Consider the following 21,880-nt stretch of genomic DNA (forward strand, 5'->3'; position numbering starts at 1 on the left):
CAGTCTCATGCACTTCCATTCACAGTGTCCATTCACTTTGTTTGTGTCCATTGAGCTCTCTCACTCAAGGAACGGAAGCCTCTCCCTTCCGTACGTAAAAGGAACCTTGAGCACAGTTCGGAGCACTCATCTTGAGCAAAGTTCAAACATTCATTCCGCTACACCTGACAGTACCACTTTGTGCAATCAATAAGTAGACCACTCTCGCCGACGAGAGTGGGGCCTTCGGAGGAGGATTTTACGACGTCTCTGGTGTCGTATCTCTCTTCTCTCTCTATCTCTCAGTCTCATACACTTGCACGCACATTGTCCATTCACTTTGTTCGTGATCATAGCACTTTCCATTAAGAACGGAAGGCTCTCCCTTCCATAAGAACTAAAAGGAACCTTGAGGACAGTTCGGAGCACTCATCTTGAGCAAAGCGCAAACAATCATTCCGTTGCACCTAACATCACCTTTTTTCTACGACTTGATCAACGTCATCTCAACCATGTTATACAGGTCGCCGTCTTGTTGGTTTGGGGCTCATTCCTTCCGGATTTTCTTCTCCTCCAGATTTGTCAGGATTCTTGCATTTTCTTGAGCAACTCCTCCGCATCTATTGTTGAGGTGGGTTGTTAAGAGTGTGTTATTAGCCTCTAAGATGCCTTTCCTCCTCCTTACAAGCTTTCCATCTCACATGCATTGGCCCTTGGCTATGAGTCGGCCACCCATACAGGTGTTGGATAAGCATCTGTCACGTGCACATGGCTCTGTGTGCCACATGGACATGCTTTATCCGACTTCCAAAGCCAATTATATACCTATCTGTCTAAAATCCTAGGAGGATTAGTACTAGCAATTTTGTGAGCCTCTTCGCAAGACCTGCATGCCCGAAAGAGTCCATTAGATTAGGTTTTCTAGTTTTGGAACCCTCTTGCATAAATGGATTGTACAAGCGTTTTGACAGATGTTTTCTCTTCAGAGGGCATCGTGCATGGCGTGCATTAGTTTTAGGTTAGAGGAAACCAACGAGCCATTCCCCGCGTCAATCGAATTCTCAAGTGGGCAGATGTGCGACAGTTCACCCAAAAACTTTGTCAAAGTCAAGTTTATTAATAAATCGTAACTTTGTCTTCCAAGTTTGCCCTACCTAAGTCCTAAAAAGTTCTTAAGCAATATTTTCACCTCTAAAGGGAGCAACTCAACCACCATTTTGGACGTTATCAGCTAGCACCAGATCAACCTTAGAGTTTCCTGCAGATCAGCCCTAGCGTTTTGCTTCCCTTCGCGAGCCATCTGCCCAGAGCAGCCAATCAGCCCAACGTTTTCAATTTTCACCCGGAAGTGCGGTGAGTCTGGTAATGCTAATTCCCCTGCTGCACCCACTGTGATGAGCACGCGGCGGTGTGTGCAAGTGAAAGAGCACGCGAGGAAGTGCAGTGTGTGTGCAGAGAGGGGAGGCGAAGGCCAGCAGGAGAGGAAGCGCAAGCAGAAGAGAGAGGGCTCACGTTTTTGGGGAAAACTCAATAAGTGAGTTTTGGATTTTCCCGCTTTTATTATAAATGACCTTTAAAAAATGTGTCCAGGTTCAATATGAACCTGGACAAAGTATAAAAATGTACAAAAAGGGGTTATTTAAGCCTTTAACCCAACAACCTCCCACTTAAAGACATAAATGGGGCCTTTAAGCTACGTGACTCCCACCATCTCTATGCATAGATGATGTTGTGCTTTGGGTAAGCACTTTGTGAGAGCATCGGCTGGATTTTGTGATGTATGGACCTTAACCAATGTAATAAGGCCATCCTCAAGCACTTCTCGTATGAAGTGATGCTGCACATCAATATGCTTTGTGTGTGCATGAAACATGGCGTTCTTTGCCAGACATATAGCACTCTAGCTATCACAACCAAGCATAGGTGCCTTGGCAGGCAAGTCAAACTCATTGCATAGGCGTGCTAACTGTCACAAAGTGATGACGTGGCGGACAGCAAAAACCCTAATTTCTGCCAAAAACCCTAAAATTCCTGCAAACCCTAATTTTTGCCAAAAACCCTAAATTCCGGAAATCGCGGAGGCGGATTATTATAAAAAAAAAAAAAACATGGAAAATGATGAGCGACGCGAATTTTGCTTTTGCTTTTTTTTTATAAAAAAAAAAGAGAAAAGACTCTCTAAGAGAGAGAGAGAACTGATGCTTTTGATTTTAAAAGCTTTTGGGGCTCTGCTTTTGGGCATCCCTTGTAACCTTTAAATTAGTGGTGAGGGCCTCACTTCTCAGAGCATCTGGACGCAGAGTCTGAGAGTGAAACCCTAACCGCTCTCTTGTACTTTGATGATTGATTAATACAAAAAGAAATACCGAAAGGGGCGCCAGTCTTTGGGGCCAATATCTCTAGGCACGGAACTCCGCCGGGCCAGTGCAAATCTATTGTGATCTGTGAATTGTTTTGAAGTGGTTATTTGGTGCTGTCGCGGTTGATTCTTGACTTGGAGTGTCCAAGTTTGTTACAGTGGTATTAGAGCACGGCCGATTTCTCTTCTACGGGAAATCCGATCCCCGAATTTTTTTTTTCCGCGGCACCTATGGCTTCAGGCAATGATCAGTCGACTCCCTCTGCATCTGGAGATGCGGGCTGGGATCACAACGAAGATTCAGACAGAGAGTATGGCCCGCCTCGGCCTACTCAGGCGGAGCAAACAGAGATGGAGCGTCGTCAATTGATTGGCGATGCAACAAAGATGATGCTCAATTTTGCCAAGGACCCGAAGATGGTAAAATATATGAACCAGACCTCTTTGAAAGAGGTACAGATGGAGTGGCAGAGAACCACAACACCACTCCCGAAACCCGCTCTCAAGAAACCTTCTACCTCCAAGAAATATACGGAGAAGGAATTGGAGAACGTGGTTGATGCACGGATTGCTCAGCTTTTCGACGTGCAAAAGAAAGGCAAAAAGCACGGCAAAAAGCAGAACAAAGGTACTGACTTCCCGGGATATTTGGGTCGTCAGTCGACATTCGACAAAGCAAAGAAACGGAAGAAGCGTGTTCGATTTGAAGGAGTACCCAGTTCTTCTTCTTCTTCTTCTGACAATTCTTCTAGCTCCTCGGATTAGAGCGAAGAAGACAGAAAAAAAAAGCAAAAAGCGAAGCAAGACACAAAGCTTCGGAACGGGCAAGAAAAAGGCAAAGAAGGCTACATCTCGCCCAGAGACTGACAGTTCTACTGAGGACTCGTCTACAGACAACTCAGATTCCGATGACGGAAAGTTTTATGCGAACAAGAAGAATTTTTACAAAGCCAACCAGTATGACTTTCTCGAAGATAACAGCAAGAAAGTCCGAGAGTTTAAGGAAGGTGGCCACTCGATCAAGTTTGATACTTTTCAGGATACTCAGATGCTTCGAAGGCTTTGTCTCTTATACAGCAGTTTGACATCGCTTTCACGGGAGGACGCTATTCAGAGCACTCCAAGATTCGGAGAGCTGCCTCTTACACTGAGGGGAATGCTCGTACTTGGTGGTCCACGCTTCTATTAAGCAAGACTGTGCCAGTTACATGGCTGAAATTCAAGAGGCTTTTTTATTTCTTCTTGGTTGACTCAAGAGTTTGAGCGAGATATACGAGCTGCTTGGAACCATCTCCGGATGACCAAGAGCGATACAGTGAATTCTTATTGTGAAAGATTCTGGAGCTCTTTTCTACCCGCCTCTTCATTCAAGAAGATCTCGTTCAGAGAACAAATTGAGCGGTTTACATTGGGTCTACCTACAGAGATCCGAGATCACTGCTTGGAACAGAAGTCAGCTTCTATTCAGGAGTTGATGAGTCATGCGAAGCGGGGCTTTGCCATTCACTCTGGCAGTCTGACCTACCCCACAGATGAGGCCATGACACAACGAGCCAAACAGACTTCTGGGAATGAAAGTAGAATGAAAAAGAGCAACCCAGAGAAAAAAAAAAAGGATGCACGACCCAAGCTTACTCCTGAGGAGAGAGCTCGCTTCATCAGAGAGGGGAAGTGCTTTGGATGCGGGAAACATGGACATATTTCCGCAAAGTGCCCTGATAAGGCACAGAAAGAACAGAATGATAAAGACGACGACAGGTCTGAGAGTTCGAGAGCAGCTGAGGAATGTGGCAGAAAAGGCAGATAGAAAAGCAGAACTGGTACCACATGGCGTGGGACTTGCATCGAATCAAATGAATGAAAGTACAAACTTTGCCGTTTTTTTTTGGGGCAAAGTGAAGGATCAAGAAGCTCTTTTGAAGGAGCCAAGGCCAACTTCTTTTCACTTTGAATTGGCGGCTCGATTTGGAACTGCGCCCGACAGACTGACGCCACTGGCGGAGGTAGTTCGACTGGCACCCGGATGGGATGTTGCCATTACACCGAGCATTGGCAAACTTCGTTTGCAATGACAGGGGTGTTCAGGGCACGTGAGTGACGTTCTACTCGGGATCCCTTGGTACCACAAGAACTACGCCGTGGTTGACTACCGGGCCGAGAAAGCGACTTTGATAAATGAAGGGCTTAGAGATTGTACTTGATGAACTTCAGTTTTCTTACTCATTCTTTTGGGAGAACTGAACCATGGATAAAAGTTGAATATGTTTTGACCTGAAGAAAAGAACGCCAAGATTTTTTTCTCCACGCTCATGCCGATTGCTTTTGAGAGGGCCTGAAGATCATACCATTGATCTGATATCTGGAAGCACGCCACCGAATCGGCCACCTTATTGTGTGAGCCGAGTACAGAATGAAAAGATTATGAACTCAGTGAAAGACCTCTTGGAAAAGGGTCTTGTCCAGCTTAGTACTTCACCGTATTGCTCTCCAGTGTTGTTGATTTTGAAGAAAGACAGATCTTGGAGAATGTGCATCGATTATAGCACTCTCAACGAAATCACCATCAAGAACAGATTTCCGATTCCTAGGATCGATGATATACTCGACAGGTTACAGGGATCCTCGTGCTTTAGCAGGATTGACTTGAAGAGTGGATATCATCAGATCAGGATAGCGCCAGGAGATGTCTACAAGACAGCTTTTCGGACGACTTTTGGGTTATTTGAGTTTTTGGTGATGCCTTTTGGCTTAACCAATGCTCCTGCGACATTTAACCGGATGATGGACAGGATTTTTCGAGAGTACAGGCTATTTGTTGGCACTTTCTTTGACGACATCATTGTTTTCTCGAAGAATGAGGCAGAACACAGAGATCATCTGCTTCAAGTCTTTTAGGCATTACGAGACCACACGCTAGTGATTAATGCAAAGAAAAGTGAATTTTTTCCTACCATGGATACACTTTTTGGGACACATTGTGTCAGCAGCACAACAGGAGTGCAAATGGACCCGGCCAAGATAGAGACTATCCGTGATTGGCCCGATTTGAGGATTGTCCATGAAGTTAGAAGCTTCTTGGGACTATGTTCATACTACAGGCGGTTCATACGAAAGTTTGCAGAGGTTGCTTCCCCTTTGCATATCTTGACACAGAAAGGAGTACCTTTTTCGTGGGGACCCACAGAGGTGACTGCCTTTCAGACATTGAAAGAGAAATTGACTACGGGACCTATTTTGACTTTGCCGGACTTGCAGAAGTCATTCGAAGTATATTGTGATGCTTGTGGTCGTAGTCTGGGTGCAGTCTTGATGCAAGAAGGCCATGTCATAGCTTACGAGAGCCGTTTGTTCTCTAGGCCGGAGATGACAGCACAGATTTATGAGAAAGAGCTTTTGGCGGTTATCCATGCTCTTACTCAGTGGCGGCATTACCTACTCGGAGCGGATTTTATTGTCTTTACAGACCATCAGAGTTTGCGCTACTTCTTGTCACAGAAGCAGCTTTCGGAAAAGCAGATGCGGTGGGCGAACATCTTGTCACAGTTTCACTTCCAGATTGTCCATGTGCAGGGACAGAAGAATGTGGTGGCAGATGCTTTGTCTCAGAAACCGTTGGTTCTGGCTATTTCCGCGATACATCATAGGAGCTTCGAGGATATGGTCGATCAGTGTGCCACAGATACAGATTTTGCAGATATTTTCACACGGATACTGGATGGGGAGATAGTAGCTGGATACTCCCTTCGGGAAGGCTACTTGATGAAAAAGACTATGTTGTGCGTTACACAGCCGTTGAGGGAAAAGGTTATGACTGATTGCCACTGTCCACCTTTTACGGGTCACCGCAGCATTGCTACCACCATGAAAGGGGTAGAGAGAGATTTCTTTTGGCGGAGACTGAAGAAGGATGTGGAAGAGTTTGTGCGCAGTTGCTTGGTATGCTAGAAGGTCAAGTTTGACAGGCATAAGGCACAGGGATTGTTACAGCCTTTACCCATACCCACCCACCCGCCCCTGGGAAAATATTGAAATGGATTTCATTTTTTTTTATCTCCCGAGAATACAGAATGATCACGATGATTTTCCGATTACATGGCACGCCTGAGACGATTGTCTCCGACAGAGACCCCAGATTTATGAGTTTGTTTTGGAAGGCAATTTGGGAGAACATTGGGACGCGGTTGCAGTTCTCGTCATCGTTCCACTTGCAGACTGACGGGCAATTTGAGATTGCCAATTCAGTGATTTTAGATTTATTGAAGTCTTGTATCTCGCATCAGAAGACTCAATGGGAAAAGAACTTACCTTTGGTGGAATTTGCCTACAATAACACGATACACTCTTCGACGGGGAAGACGCCATGAGAGATTGTTGAAACTGCTGCGAAGGTTCCATCCTTCCTGAGCACGAAAGATTAGAAATTTGAAGCGGATGAATATTCGCGAGATTTGGATACGGCTTTTGCCAAGGTTCACGAGACTTTACAGAAGTCTCAAGAACGACAGAAAAAGGCAGCGGATCGCCATCGTCGCGACTGGAAACTGAAGGAGGATGATTGGGTGCTCTTACTTTTGAGAAGGCACGCCTAAGAAAAAAAAAAAAGGGAAAGGAGAGGCTTTTTCCAAAGCTTAGTATGTGATAGTACGGACCTTTCCAGATTACTGACAAGATAAATGATGTCTCCTTCCGATTGGACCTGCCAGATACTTGGAGGATTCATAATGCATTGCATGTGAGTCTCTTGAACCCTGTTAAGGGTGATGTGCCTGATGATGGGGAGCCTGATGAGCAACCCGAAGTGGAAGAAAACGAGGAGATCCTTGTTCCTGAACAGATTTTGGCACATAATGATACGAAGAAAGGTAAAGTCCGAAGGCGGTTCTTGGTTAAGTTCAAGAACTTTCCTGCATTTGATGCGAAGTGGATGGAGGAGGAGGACCTAGCAGATACTCCTCGGATTGTGAAACTTTACCTCGATGTTTTGGTTTAGCATAGTCTACTCCAAACGGAACCCAGAAACTCAGCTTGGCCGAAGATCTGGTGCAGTGGGATGCACAAGAGGGGAGTCGCTCCACTCCTTTGTCAACAGATGCCTCGATTTTGATACTAAAGTCACTGATGTCTCTTTGAGCTTCAGGGATACTGAGAGCTGACAGTATTCTGCTGGATGACTTTATGAAATGGAATTCCTGATTATGATACTGATTTGTTCTTGACTTCTTGTGAGTGCAGGAACTGATAGCCGAAATGACTGCAGCATTTTGGTCTGATTGATCTCGAATAGACATGGTTGCAATAGGGGTTAGTCAATCGGACATCGATGAGGTCCCGATTGGACCTAGATGTGATTGCTCGCTACATTGCCGATAAATCATGGTCTAAGATCCGAATGAATGTTGAATGTCATGTGATGTCCTGTGATGTCTGGTGATGTCCTGTGATGTCATGTGATGTGACTGTCGATTTTGTACATGTGCTAGATGTGTGTTCCTAGTACGTAGGTACTAACAGTCAGTGTCTGCTAAGACGGTTTATGGCTTTTGTCGGTTTTGCAGGCGTAATCGCGGTCGATTACAATGCTTTCAAGAGGGGGGTATGTCACAAAGTGATGACGTGGCGGACAACAAAAACCCTAATTTCTGCCAGAAACCCTAAAATTCCTGCAAACCCTAATTTTTGCCAAAAACACTAAATTCCGGAAATCGCGGAGGCGGATTATTAAATTTTAAAAAAAAAAATTTATTTTTTTGGAAAATGATGAGCGACGCGAATTTTGCTTTTGCTTTTTTTTTATAAAAAAAAAAGAGAAAAGACTCTCTAAGAGAGAGAGAGAACTGATGCTTTTGATTTTAAAAGCTTTTGGGGCTCTGCTTTTGGGCATCCCTTGTAACCTTTAAATTAGTGGTGAGGGCCTCACTTCTCAGAGCATCTGGACGCAGAGTCTGAGAGTGAAACCCTAACCGCTCTCTTGTACTTTGATGATTGATTAATACAAAAAGAAATACCGAAAGGGGCGCCAGTCTTTGGGGCCAATATCTCTAGGCACGGAACTCCGCCGGGCCAGTGCAAATCTATTGTGATCTGTGAATTGTTTTGAAGTGGTTATTTGGTGCTGTCGCGGTTGATTCTTGACTTGGAGTGTCCAAGTTTGTTACACTAACCAAATAGCTTCTTTCGAAGCCTCAGTGGTTGAAATATATTCAGCCTCTATAGTAGACAATGCAACAATCTTTTGCAATCTAGAACACCATAAAACAAAACCTCTCGCAAGAGTAAATACATAGCCACTTGTGGATTTCCGTGTATCCAAATCAGCAGCCATGTCAGAGTCACAAAATCCCTTCAACTCCATTGGTCCTTTACCATAGCAAAGGCATTTGTTTTTAGTCTCTCTCAAGTACCTCATAATGGACTTCACTGCATCCCAATGCAACCTACTTGGATTAGCCATAAACCGGCTCACAACTCCCACAACATGGGCTATGCCAGGCCTAGTGGCAACCATAGCATACATAAGTGAACCACAAGCTAAAGCATAAGGCACACTTTGCATGTCATTGGCTTCTTCCTTTGACTTGGGACGATCATCCTTGGAGATTTTAACATATGGCTGTAATGGCACACCAAGAGGCTTTGCTTCAGCCATGTTAAATCTGTCCAGCACCTTTTCAATGTACTTTTCTTGCGACAAATACAATAGGCGCTTGTCTCTTTGCCGTGTAACACGCACTCCAAGTATATGTTCAGCTGTCCCAAGGTCTTTCATTGAAAACGCAGATTTCAGCTGCCCTTTGTTTTGAAGCAGCCTTGCCTCATTAAAAACAACATCCCGGCTGCGTACAACTCTTTTGAGCTGAGGTAATCAAATCCTATAACCCATTTCGCCTTCTTCACCATATCCCATGAAGAGGCCTTTAATGCATAGTAACAGGGAATGGCCGTTTTCAGGTCTCCGTTCCCCATTCCCATTCCAAGTTCCCGTTCCGAATCCCCGTTCCGTGTTTCAAACGTGAGTATCCGTAACAACGAATGGCATTTTGTTCCGCGTTCCCGTTCCGCGTTCCCGTTCCTGATAACTATGCTTTAATGGACTTCGCATCTAGTTTACTCCTCAACTCAGGTCTAACATACACAAAAGCTTCGCAACCAAAAATGCGTAAGTGATCATATGAAGCAGACTTGCCAAACCAAACCTCTTCAGGGATGTCACCTTTCAAAGACATGTGAGGGGATCGATTGCATATATGCACTGCAGTTTTCAAAGCTTCTCCCCAAAATCCATGAGAGAGATTAGTTGTGGACAACATGCATCTCACCCTCTCACAGAGTGTCCTATTGAATCTTTCAGCCACACCATTAGATGAGGGGCTGTATCGGACAGTAAGCTCCCTCTTAATGCCCAAATTTTTTCACAAAACTTGTTAAATTCAGCACTTGTGTACTCCACACCATTGTCTGTACACAAGCATTTTAGCTTTCTACCTGTTTGGGTGGTCACAAATGCATGGAATCTCTTAAATGCAGCAAAGGCTTCATCCTTAGATTTAAGCAAATAAACCAAATTTTCCTAGAATGATCATCAACAAAGGAGACAAAATAACATGCACCACCCATAGACTTAGTAGGCATGCTACATACATCAGAATGTACAAGATCAAGCACACAAGATTTACGAGAGACACCAGAGTAATAAGAACGCTTTACTTGCTTGCCATATTTACATTCATTACAAAAATCAAGCTTTGTGCCTTTAGCATCAAGCTTGTTCAAAGTACAAAGCTTAAAAAGGCCCTTTTGGCTCATATAGCCAAGCCTCTTGTGCCACAACTCCATATGAGAGTTAATTTCAGCCAATGCAATAAACTTGCCCAACACTGCCTTTCCATGCATGCAGTAAAGTGTCCCTTTCTTTGTGCCCTTTACAATCAGCCTTGAGCCTTTAGTCATTTTCCATGACCCTCTCTCAAACAAGATGCTGTAACCATGCATATCCATGTGACCAATAGAAAGCAGACTCTTCTTGATTCCCGGCACATATCAAACATCATGCAAGACAAGCTCATTTGTCGTATCTATGGAGAGAAGCACAGTGCCAATACCCTCAATGGAACATGCATGATTGTTTCCAAGGTATACATGGCCACGCTTGCCTGCATCAAAAGTAGAGAAACACTCCTTGATAGGAGTCACATGAAATGAAGCACCGGAATCAACAATCCAAGTCTAGGACAATGCATCATTGACAGTCAACAAAGCATCAATAAGATCACTCTTGGTGATCTGCATGTCCTGTGAATGAACATTTAGAGAGGCATCAAAGTCATAAGCATCATCATCTCACAAAGTGGCACACAAGATGTCCTCTACATCTGACAACTCCTCAATCACGACACTAGAAGCCACATTGGCCTTCTCTTTGTCCTTTGAGCTATCCTGTGCATCTGCCGTGACTTCCTTCTTCTCTTTCTTTTTGTCTCCACCATTTTTTTTCCTTTCTAACTCAGCTTTATAGTACCTGCAATCGGGTTTCTTGTGACCTTTCCTGCCACATTGATAGCAAGTCACATCACCCTTGCCTTTGCTTGCATTTCCCCTTTCTTTACTCTTACTCTTACTCCTTTGTGCGTAAGCATTCTTCTTTTCTGTCCTGCCTCTAACCATGTTGGCAAAGCTGCCTCCCTCTCCACTTGCTTTCCTCCCGATTTCTTCATTCAAGATAGAACCCCTAACACCATCAAAGGTCAAATTGGGGTTATTGGACAACGAAACCACCAAAGTTTCCCATGACTCAGGTAAGGTCATAAGCAAGAAGATAGCTTTCAGCTTATCATCAAAAGGGGGCAAGCCAGAATCCTGTAACTGCGACAAAGTACCTGCGAACAATGACAAGTGCTCTGCCGCGCTCTTGGACTTATCTAGTTGCATGCCAACAAGTTTTCGCATCAAGTGCACCTGGTTGACAGGCGTTGTATTTTCATACATTCCCTTTAACTTCTCCGACACATCAAAAGCAGTCGTGAGACCTTTCACATCAATGACAGTCTCATCGGTCATGGCCATTTTAATGTATGTAACGGCCTTCCTATTCATGCTAACCCATACTTCATCCGTCATATTCTGTGGCTTCACCTGTTCAAGTGCCCCTTCACAATCCTTAAGAAATAGGATTCCTTGAATCCTGTCTTTCCAAAGATCAAAACCTGTACCATCGAACCTCCTAATCTCGAAGAGATTCTTTACATCCGAAGAAGATGAGACCATAGTTACACGAAATAAGAGGGATGATACGCTAAATTTTTGGGCAAAATGCGCAAAAAATCGGAGTATAGCCTCACAGAGATGTGCACTACAACTCCAAATGGTCATAGGAGCAATTTGGGGCAAAATAGGTCAATTTGGGTACAAAATTCAATTTCTGAAATTTATACGCAGGAAATTTCAGTGAGCGAATTTGTGCTCGAAAACAACAAATTTAGTTGTTTTTAGCCTCAGAAGACATGCATAAGGCTAATACACAGCCTTTAGAAGCATGTAAGCATAAAAGCCCCAATTTGTAGCATCAAAATTGCTTGAAATTGAGCCACAAATGGTCATACATCGACAAAATTTATCAAATGTGCGTAGATTGCATCAATTTGCACTTTCCCCAATGTAATCGCACCATAAAAACACTTGCAAAAACCTGCGCAAATCTGAAATTTGCTTAAAACACCTGTTTTAGGAATTGTTTTTCGGCAATTTCACTGCTTTCGGGTAGCGGGGACTAAGCAAAAGTATTCCCACACCTTAATACATCATTTGCAAAACCTGTATTTTGCTGTCATAACCTGTAATTTCCTGTTTGTGACCTAATTTCAGCCTGTTTTGGGTCAATTTGGGTTGCCGGGAGCTCTCTAGTGTCCAAGGAAGGACGAGTCCTTTGGCAACAAAATTGCAAAATGTCGCGTGAAAGTTGACCTTCTTGGCTGAAATTCAGCGTTTGCAGGTTTGGGGGCAAACCCTAATCAGGCTCTGATACCAGTTGATGAGCGAGGCGGTGTGTGCAAGTGAAAGAGCACGCGAGGAAGTATAATGTGTGCAGAGAGGGGAGGCAAAGGCCAGTAGGAGAGGAAGCGCAAGCAGAAGAGAGAGGGCTCACGTTTTTGGGGAAAACTCAATAAGTGAGTTTTGGGTTTTCCCACTTTTATTATAAGTGACCTTTAAAAAATGTGTCCAGGTTCATAGTATAAAAATGTACAAAAAGTGGTTATTTAGGCCTTTAACCCAACACACAGGTACTTCGGCAGCCCATTGAGCCTCTTCTAGGCCATTCCTCCCCGCATCAAGTGCTCCCATTGTTGTCTATTATCGGCTCCATCATCATCTATGTTTTCAGCCCGGCTTTGCGCACTAGATCTGCTGCATTTTTGCAGCCATATTTACGTTTTTGCAACCAGCTTTCAGCCCTTGATTCCTCTCACATCAGGAGCGCAAATCAGCCCCAGATCTACCCCTTGGTGACCATCAGCAACCCCTCATCGACACGGATCCAAAGGTGCACAAATCAACCGTGAGGTGCTTGAATTCGAAGAGTTACCGTGGCGACATTCCCCATTCGAGTCTGAACATTCTGCATTGAGGTATTGCTTGTGTGTACATTACATTTACGCAATCACAAGCAAATACCACATCGGCAACATTGTGGGGGGGCCTTAAAAGATTTTATTGGGAACCCATCAGGTGTCGTTCTCCTTTTCTCTGTGTAACAAACTTGGTCACTCCAAGTCAAGATTCTACCGCGACACAGCAGAGATTCACTTCAAAACAGTTCACAGTTCGCAATTGACTCGACACGGCTTAGCGGAGTTCCGTGCCTAGAGATATTGGCCCCAAAGATTGGCGCCCCTTTCGGTATTTCTTTTTGTATTAATCTGAGTTCAAAGTACAAGGGAGTGGGAGGGTTCTCACTCTCAGACCTTGCGTCCGGATGCTCTGAGTTGTGAGAGCCCAACCCACCTATTTATTGATTACAAGGGATGCCCAAAAGCAGAGCCCAAAAAGCTTGTTCTTTTAAAAGCTCTTCAAAAATAAAGCAAAGCTTTCAAAAGCTTCTCAAAAAAATTGCGTAGAGTTTTCAACTACTTTTCCGTACACAAATCAGCGCAAAAAGCGGAATTCTGCCGTACAGCTGCCACGTCAACCTGTTGCCGCTTTTCGCGCCACAAACCACGGGTTTCCTTATGGAATGCCACGTCAGCAAGTCAACGGATTTTTTGGGACTGCCAGCGGGTGTGTGTATCTGCTGCCCATAGCCATGCCATGCCACGTCACCCATTTGTGACATACCCCCCTCTTGAAAGCATTGTAATCGCCCTCGATTACGCCTGCAAAACAAACAGAAGCCATAAACTGTCTTAGGAGACACTTACCGTTAGTATCGACGCACTAGGAACACACATCTAGCACATGTACCAACCGACAGTCACATCACAGGACATCACAAGACATCACTTGACATAACATGACAAATCACATTCAAAAATTCATTCGGATCTCAGACCATGATTAATCGTCAACGTATTTAGCAATCGCATCTATTTACAGTCGAGACCTCATAGATGCCCGATTAACTAATCCTTATTGCAATCATGTCTATCGAGATCGTATCAGACCGAAATGCTGCAGTCGCTTCGTCTATCAGTTCCTACACTTAAACAAGTCAAGTACAAGTCAGTATCATATTATCGGGAATTCCAGTTCTTAAAGTCATTACAGCAGAATATTGTCAGCTCAAAGTATTCCTGAAACTCAAAAGAGACATCAGTGACTTAGTATCAAAAATCAGGGCAATCTATTGACAAAGGAGCGGAGCCACTCCCCTCTTGTGCATACCCCCGCTGCACCAAATTCCGCCCAAGCTGAGTTCGGGGTTCTATCGGACTAGACTATGCTAAACCGAATGCTTCAAGGTAAAGGTTCACAATCTGAGGAGTATCTGCCAAGTCCTCCTCCTCCATCCACTTCACATCCAATGCGGGATAGTTCTTGAATTTAACCAAGAACCGCCTCATCACTTTACCTTTTATCTTTCTATCTTTATGTGCCAATATCTCTTCTCGAACGAGCATCTCCTCGCTTTCCTCCACTTCGGGTTGCTCGTCTGGCTCCCCATCATCTGGCACATCGCCTTTAAAAGGCTTCAAGAGATTCACATGAAAAGCATTGTGAATTCTCCAAGTATCGGGCAGCTTCAGTGTAAAGGAGACATCATTTATCTTTTCGGAGATCTGGAAGGTCCATAGTATCTCATGCTAAGCTTTGGAAAAAGCTGCTCCTTTCCCTTTTTCTTTCTCAGGCGTGCCTTCTCAAAACGTAAGAGCACCCAATCGTTCTCCTTTAATTTCAAATCGCGACGATGTCGATCTGCTGCATTTTTGTGTCTTTCCCAAGATTTCTCTAAAGCCTAGTAGCAAATGTTCTCTATGTTCTGTCTCATCCTTGGAGAAGACAATAATGTCATCAAAGAAAGTGCCAACAAAAGATCTGTACTCTCTGCAAATCCTGTCCATCATTCGGTTAAAGGTTGTTGGAGCATTGGTAAGCCCAAAAGGCATCACCAAAAACTCAAATAAATCGAACGTCGTCCGAAAAGCTATCTTCTAGACATCTCCCGACGCGATTCGGATCTGATGATATCCGCTCTTCAAATCGATCGTGTTGAAACAAGAGGATCCCTGTAGTCGGTCTAGAATATCATCACGATCTTAGGAATCGGAAATCTATTCTTGATGGTGATTTTGTTGAGAGCTCTATAGTCAATGCACATTCTCCAAGATCCGTCTTTCTTCAAAACCAACAACACCGAAGAGCAGTAAGGTGAAGTACTCGGCTCGATAAGACCCTTTTCCAAGAGGTCTTTCACTTGGTTCATAATCTCTTCATTTTGGGCTTGGCTCACAAGGTAAGGTGGCCAGTTCGGTGGTGTGTTTCCAGGTATCAGATCAATGGTATGATCCTCAGGACGAGCTGGTGGCAACTCCCTGGCAAGCCCTCGAAAAAGCAATCAGCATGAGTGTGGAGAAAATCTTGGCATTCTTTTTCTAGATCAGACATGTTTGTCCTATGATCATCATTCAACTCTTTCAAAAAGATCGAGTAAACAAACAGACTGGATTTCATTAATTTCATAACGGCCAAAGCCGATACAATAGGGACAGGCTCGCCCTTAAGTCTCACATCAAGTACAATGGTTCGGTCCTTTTCAGTAGTCATTGTCGCTTTCTTCGCCCAATAATCGACCACGGCGTTGTTCGTATGGTACCAAGGGACTCCCAGGAGAACATCACAACCTTACAAGGGCATTATGTAGAAGTCATCATGCCCCAAATACCCCTGACAATGCAGCCGAAGTTTGCCAACGACAGGTGTAATGGCCACGTCCCTACCGGGTGCCGCTAGAACTGCCTCTGCTTGTGGTCCCATCCGATCGGGTGTAATCTCGAGCCGGGCCGCCAATTCAGGTGAAATGAAGTTGGCCTTGGCTCCTCCATCAAAGAAAATCAGGACTTCTTGATCTTTCACTTTGCCCCAAGCTCGGCAAAGTTCTGTACTCTCATCAACCGTGCTTGGGTCAGTACCCATGCAATCTCGAACCAGTCCTGCTTTCATCTTGCCTTTTCGTCCACGTTCCTCAGCTGCTTTCGAGCTCTCTGGCCTTTCTTCATCTTGTTCTTTCTGTGCCTTTTTAGGGCACTTCACAGAGATGTGTCCTTGTTCCCCGCACCCAAAACACTTTCCCTCTTTGATGTAGTTGGCTCTCTCCTGAAGAGTGAGCCGGGGTCTTGCATCCTTATCTTTCTGATCTTGGGGGCTCTTCTTCTGTCTATTTTCATTTTTGAAGGTCTGTTCGGTTTTCTGTGTCACGATCTCATCTGTGGGGTAGGTCAAACTGCCTGAATGTATGGCAAAACCCCGTTTCGCATGACTCATCAGTTCTTGAATAGAATCTGACTTTTGTTCTAAGCAGTGATCTCAAATCTGTGTAGGAAGTCCGCAGCTAAATCGCTCCATCTGTTCTTTAACCGAGATCTTCTTAAATGAAGAAGCGGGTAAAAAAGAGCTCCAAAATCTTTCGTAATATGCGTCCAAAGTATCTTTCTTGGTCATCCGGAGATGATTCCAAGAAGTTCGTATGTCTCGTTCGTACTCCAGAGTCAACCAAGAAGAAATAAAAAGCCTTATAAATTTCAGCCATTAAATTGGCGCTTTCTTGTTCAATAGAAGAGTGGACCACCATGCTCGAGCATTTCCCTTGAAGTAAGAGGTAGCCCTCCGAATCTTGGAGTACTTTGAGTAATGCCCTCCAGAGAAAGCTATATCGAACTGTTCTATGAAGGCCAAAGCCCTCGAAGCATCTTGGAATCCAAAAAAAGTGTCAAAGTTAATTGATTGTCCACCTTCTTTAAATTCTCAAACTTTCTTGCTTTTATGCTCCAAAAAGTCATAATGGTTGGCTTTATAGAAATTCTTCTTCCTATCATAAAATTTGTGATCATCGGAGTCCGAACTATAGACGAGTCCTCTGTAGAACTGTAAGAAACTGGGCAAAACTTAGGCTTTTTTGCCTTTTTCTTGCCCTTTCCGAAGCTTTGCTTTTGCTTCGCTTTTTCCCTTTCTTGTCTTCTTCGCTCAAGTCAAAAGAGCTAGAAAAACTGACAGAGGAAGAAGAAGAAGAAGAACTGGATACTCCTTCAAATCGCACATGCTTCTTCTGCTTTCGTGCCGAGGCAAAAGTAGATTGACGACCCAAATAACCCGGGAAGTCAGTTTTTTTCTTCTGCTTTTTGTCGTGCTTTTTGGCTTTGTTGTTTGCGTCAAAAAGCTAGGTAATTCGTGTATCAACCACCTCTTCTAATTCTTGCTATGTAAACATCCTCGGAGTAGGAGGTTTCTTGAGTGCCGATTTGAGGGGTGGTTCTGTGCCTTCCGCCAGTGGGAGTGCGCTTCGTTAAAGGATGCTTGAGTCAAAAATTTTGCAAATTTCGGATCCTTCGCAAGATTGATCTTCATCTTTGTCGCATCGTCAACCAATTGTCGACGTTCCATCTCTTCGATCTCCACCTGAGTAGGCCGAGGCGGGCCGTACTCCTCGTGAGAATCTTCTTTGTGATCTCTTTCCGCATCCCCATATGCAAAAGAAGTCGATTGATCTCTGTTTGAATCCATAAGTGTCGCGAGAAAAGGATCGGATTTTCCGATAGGAGAGATATTGGCCGCGCTCTGATACCACTGTAACAAGCTTGGTCACTCCAAGTCAAGATTCTATCGCGACACAACAGAGATTCACTTCAAAACAGCTCACACTTCATAATTGATTCAACACGGCCCAGCGGAGTTTCGTGCCTAGAGATATTGGCCCCAAAGATTGGCGCCCCTTTCGGTATTTCCTTTTGTATTAATCTAAGTTCAAAGTACAAGGGAGTGGGAGGGTTCTCACTCTCAGACTCTACGTCCAGATGCTTTGAGTTGTGAGAGCCCAACCCACCTATTTATTGATTACAAGGGATGCCCAAAAGCAGAGCCCCAAAAGCTTGTTCTTTTAAAAGCTCTTCAGAAATAAAGCAAAGCTCTCAAAAGCTTCTCAAAAAAATTGCGTAGAGTTTTCAACTGCTTTTCCGTACGTAAATCAGCGCAAAAAGCGAAATTCTGTCGTACAGCTGCCACGTCAGCCTGCTGCCGCTTTTCCCGCCGCAATCACTGGTTTCTGTACGGAATGCCACATCAACAAGTCAGTGGATTTTCTGGGAGTGCCAACCAACCGGGGAGGTGTGTGTTTGTATATGGTGCCTTTTGCGCCCAGTGGGCCATGGGTGTGGCTTGTGTATGGTCCAAAAGGCACTAAAATCCATGGAGTATGTACCAGTTAAGCTTGAAAACCTTTCAATGACAGCCCAACACACTTACAAGATATAAGTGCAAAATGATATAATGATAAGGCATTAGTTGTCCTCGACATTTGTAAATTCACCCACCCAACACCTAGCAAGGGCTCTCACTTGTGACTTAAGTAGGAATTTTGGACATGTCGCAGTATTTCTTTTACTCGCCTGACATGAATTCAGCTCAATCACGTTGGGGGCAGCTGCAAACAATTTCTGGCAGCAAAGAGCTCTTCACCCATACAGATGGACAAGGCAATCTCAAGAGTCAAGAATGCTCTCCCACACCCCTGTTTAATATTGCAGGCAGTATTTAGTATTTAAAAGTCCAACTTTGATAAACCTGATTTTTAATTGAAAATACCCATCTATCCCTACATAAGACATGTACATGATGTGTGAAACCCTCTGCTCTTTGATAATTGCTAGGAAATGCAAAACAGTATTTTCATTGCGCAAAAAGCATTCAAAGTCAAGAAGATGATACTACAAGTAGTCCTCAAATAATTCTCTTGGCAATCGCTTTGTCAAAACTTATGAGATAATGTCTACATTTTTAGGGTTTGCCACTATGCTCCAAGACAAGATAGGAAGGGATGTCACCATGGTAGACTGACCATTAGATTTCCCACTGGACCAGGTGATAGACTACTAGACACACATTCGGCGAGTATGCACATACAATAGATGAGTCCATTGCACACCTTCGATCTTATCCTCCATGATGTGAGTGAAATGTTGGATAGATCAATGTGCCATGCCATCATCCCTCTTTGTTGTGCCCAAAGCTTGATTATGATGAAATATTTGCCTGATCCACTAGCGCCAACATTGCTAACCAAGGAGAGGGAGGGGGAGTCATCCACCCAAAATAAGAGGATGTGCCCACACTCATGGGTGGCCAGCCCTACAAACACATACCGGTGTGTGCATCCACCACACGCACGTGCTCACCCTGGAGGTGACTCCAAGACAAGGACCCATACATAGGAGGGGGTGCCCATACTGATGGGTGGCTAGCACAGCAACAAAAAGGCCTCAGCCACACGTTCATGCATATATGGACACATACATACAAGGAGGTGCACCCACGAACAGCTGAACTCTTGTCCCCCGTGATATATCACTGTCTCTTTATGTTGTGCCTAGAGCTTGTGCATAATGTGATGTTTGCCTGATCAACCACAGCTGAAATGCCTTACTGATGCTATAAACTCCCATCGACCTCTTGTTTTGAGGTTGAATGGCGTTTCCTGGGAAAATGACAGCTAAAACACAGTTTATACCCATTTCCTTCTCAACTTTACATACAATGATGACAGAGATTGTGTGGCCCCCTAGTCTACATCAAAAATAGCAAAAATAAATCGCTTGCAATCATTAATCTTGCCATGTGGACTAATCAAGAAGCTCAATAATGCCAACCATCCACAATTGCCCCCGAGAGCTCAAGGAACTAAAACAAGCATGACAAAAGGTACTGTACATGAATACAGAAATCTGCAGCAAAAGAAGCAATTACATGATTTTGCCTGAGGAGGAAGAAAAAGAACCTTATTAGAAGCCCACAAGAAGATTTCACCCCTCCCAACGGAGCCAGCTCTTTGGATTTGAGAAGCTGCAAGGTAGTGGGGAGGCAGAAGGGCCAAGCCATGGCGAGGGCAAGCACAGCCAAAGCAGCGGCTCGATGACCCGCTGCAGCCATCTCCTGCATAGTCCCAAAGCAAAACCCCTGCATCCACAGCAGAAGACGATATTATCACAGCTGCCCTCTCCCTCAACGCCAGCTCTAACAGCTCTACTTCTCTCGACTTCCCTCACAGAGCTCTGTTTCGGCCCTTCAGAATTTGGCCAGACAACGCTAGCTCCTCCAGCAGTGGCCATAGCTTAGATGTGCAGTGCATAGACTACTGTCGACTTTGTAACCGTCGTTTAGCAAAGTAATATTCAAATATGAGAATGAGAATGAGAGACAATAAAAAAAGAGAGAATAAAGATTCTCCCAACAGATGCTATTCTATCACCCAAGTGTGGTAAATTGGTTATGCCCTTTCCTTCTTGAATAACAGGTCTTGAGTTCAAACTCTCCTCGTCAACTAGATCTTTAAGGTCTCTTGGGATAGTTTCCTACTACGTTAAAACTCTCTTCTTCTCTCTCTCCTCGTGTCACTGTGGTGATAAAAAAGTGTGAAGGGGCAGCAGCTTCTAGAAGAAGTAGTGGCAGCTCTCTCTCTCTCTCTCTCTCTCTCTCTCTCTCTCTCTCTCTCTCACCAACTCTTAAGAAAACGGGCATCTTTCTCGGGGATGATCTTACCCTCTCACAGATCGCTCATATGCAGGAGGTAATGCCAGAGATTAGAGCGGCAAGGGAAAAAGGTAAGATCGCTTTTTACCGAGATGGAAGAGTCGTGATATTGGAGCCACGCTCCACATGACGGTGTGAGACCTATGGGACCACACTCAAAGTTGCTACGTGGAATTGTAATGGATCTATGCGTCTTGATGTGGGTGCTTTTGAGGAGAGTTTTATTGGTAGAGACATCATCTTCTACTCTGAGACACATCAGGCCCCTGGGCAGTCTATGCCTCACGTTAGTGGATACAGATGGGAGACAGTTTGTAGACGAGAGATACGATCAGAGCACAGAGGACGAGGCTCAGGAGGAGTGGCAGTGTTATTCAGGGAGGAGTTGCAGCCATTGATACATATAGCTCGTAGGGATGCGCAAGCTAGGTACATGTGGGTGAGATTGAGAGCAGAGACTGGTAGATATCTTTACATTGCCATTTGCTACTTTCCTCCGAGTACGTCAGTATATGCACCACCCAGAGGACAGTCCCTCTTCTCTATTTTGGATGATGACATATGGGAATTCTCTAGAGATGGCGACATTATCATTCTAGGGGACTTCAATGCTAGAACTGCCCATCATCAGATGGTATTTTATGATACTTCAGAGGAGATGCTGAGAGTTTTGGATATTGCTGAGACGGGTCTATCCAGAATATCACAGGATGGGGATCATACTGAGTATGGACGGCACTTGATAGACATGGGGACTGCACATGAATTGGCCATCTTGAATGGCCTACAGAGATTTCCCGATGCGGGAGGCTTCACATGCTTTCCACATAGACATGGAGCCAGCACGGTGGATTATGTCATGGCACAACCGAGCCTCATATCTAATATACAGGATCTCATAGTTGGGCCTAGACTTGTGGGGGTGGCAGTGGATCATGATATTGTGTCGATGACCATCTCTTTCCAATTCAATGTAGCACACATTCCACGGGTAGTAGCCCCTACTCGCTACACCTTCACGTGGGAGACGGATTCTGTATACATAGACGAGATTTACAGGCGCCTATCCACTGAGGAGTCGGGGCGACCTCTGGAGGAGCTTACTACCATACTGACACAGACATTACATGATGCAGCAGCAGAGGCATACCCACACACACAGCCTGAGCAGAGACGTCGTTCTAGGAGCATGCCTCAAAACAGCTGGTACGATGAGGAATGCTGTCAGACTACGGCTAGACTTCAGAGGGAAGTGCTTTTGGGGGACATCACACACAGACGGTCACAGATTGAATTCCGACACCTAGTGCGGCGGAAGAA

The 21,880-nt window shown here is 44.6% G+C and overlaps 1 protein-coding gene across 3 annotated transcripts in view; it reads right to left on the reverse strand.

The window, feature by feature from the left end:
* LOC147420529 (protein ROOT INITIATION DEFECTIVE 3-like) overlaps positions 1–20,193 on the reverse strand; it is a 33,898-nt gene extending 13,705 nt beyond the window's left edge. Inside the window, exon 1 of one of the 3 annotated variants that reach the window (XM_086504736.1) lies at positions 19,809–20,193. The gene's annotated coding sequence lies outside the window, so the exon portion shown is untranslated. The remainder of the gene's footprint in view (positions 1–19,808) is intronic. The other 2 variants (XM_086504737.1, XM_086504738.1) reach the window with 2 other exon arrangements.
* Positions 20,194–21,880: the final 1,687 nt, after the last annotated feature.

The sequence above is a fragment of the Adiantum capillus-veneris genome, chromosome 28 (assembly GCF_014529385.1).
Source record: "Adiantum capillus-veneris isolate H3 chromosome 28, ASM1452938v2, whole genome shotgun sequence".
NCBI lineage: Eukaryota > Viridiplantae > Streptophyta > Polypodiopsida > Polypodiales > Pteridaceae > Adiantum > Adiantum capillus-veneris.